A 710-nucleotide genomic window follows, 5' to 3' on the forward strand; every position below is an offset into this window, starting at 1 on the left:
TTCAGAATTCAGAGTTTATATTCACAAAAAAAACACAAGTTTGTCCATTTTGAACATGAAATATATTGTTTTTTACAGTTTTCAATTAAAAGTCTGTCAATAACAACAAGTTATCATCCAGTGTTTTTCTGCAGAAATGAAAGAAACTATTGGAATAATATCCTATAAAAATAAATATAATTCAGACTGAAATGGATCACGTGTGTAACATCATGAATTAAATCCATGTGGACAATAATTTCCATTTAAAATCACATTGTTTGTCTTTTATTTTGTACATGAAACGCCTCGTTTGTGTGTTTTTCTTTTTCTTTCATGGAAAAGTTTGAAACGTTACAGTTTGTTTGTTTGATTCTTGAGAAAAACATGATAGAAAAGTTTGTGATGCAACTTTGAAACAAATAAATCGACATTTTAATCAGATTTAAAGAAACTTTTTCACATTTGTGTTCTTTTTTTTCTAACTTGACTTCAAATATTTCAGATTTTCATCGTCTGTAACGACGTGAAAACAAAAACAGATTCATGTTTGTGTCACTTTTATGACTTTGATCTCATTAATCTCACATTAAAGCAACAAAATGACTAAATTAACATAATTATTGAACAAACCTGATTTCTAAATTCATATAAAACTAAATGATCAGCAGCTATAAAAATACATGATGTTTAAATTAATCTGTTGAATCTATAAAAATACAGCGTTATCA

The 710-nt window shown here is 26.5% G+C and overlaps 1 protein-coding gene across 1 annotated transcript in view; it reads right to left on the reverse strand.

Moving 5' to 3' along the window:
- mdm1 (Mdm1 nuclear protein) overlaps window positions 1-710 on the reverse strand; it is a 22,045-nt gene continuing 21,335 nt past the window's right edge. Inside the window, exon 16 of the mRNA XM_059325956.1 lies at window positions 1-710. This exon is cut by the window's right edge and continues 186 nt beyond it. The gene's annotated coding sequence lies outside the window, so the exon portion shown is untranslated.

This window comes from Centropristis striata, chromosome 22 (assembly GCF_030273125.1).
Source record: "Centropristis striata isolate RG_2023a ecotype Rhode Island chromosome 22, C.striata_1.0, whole genome shotgun sequence".
Classification (NCBI taxonomy): Eukaryota; Metazoa; Chordata; class Actinopteri; order Perciformes; family Serranidae; genus Centropristis; species Centropristis striata.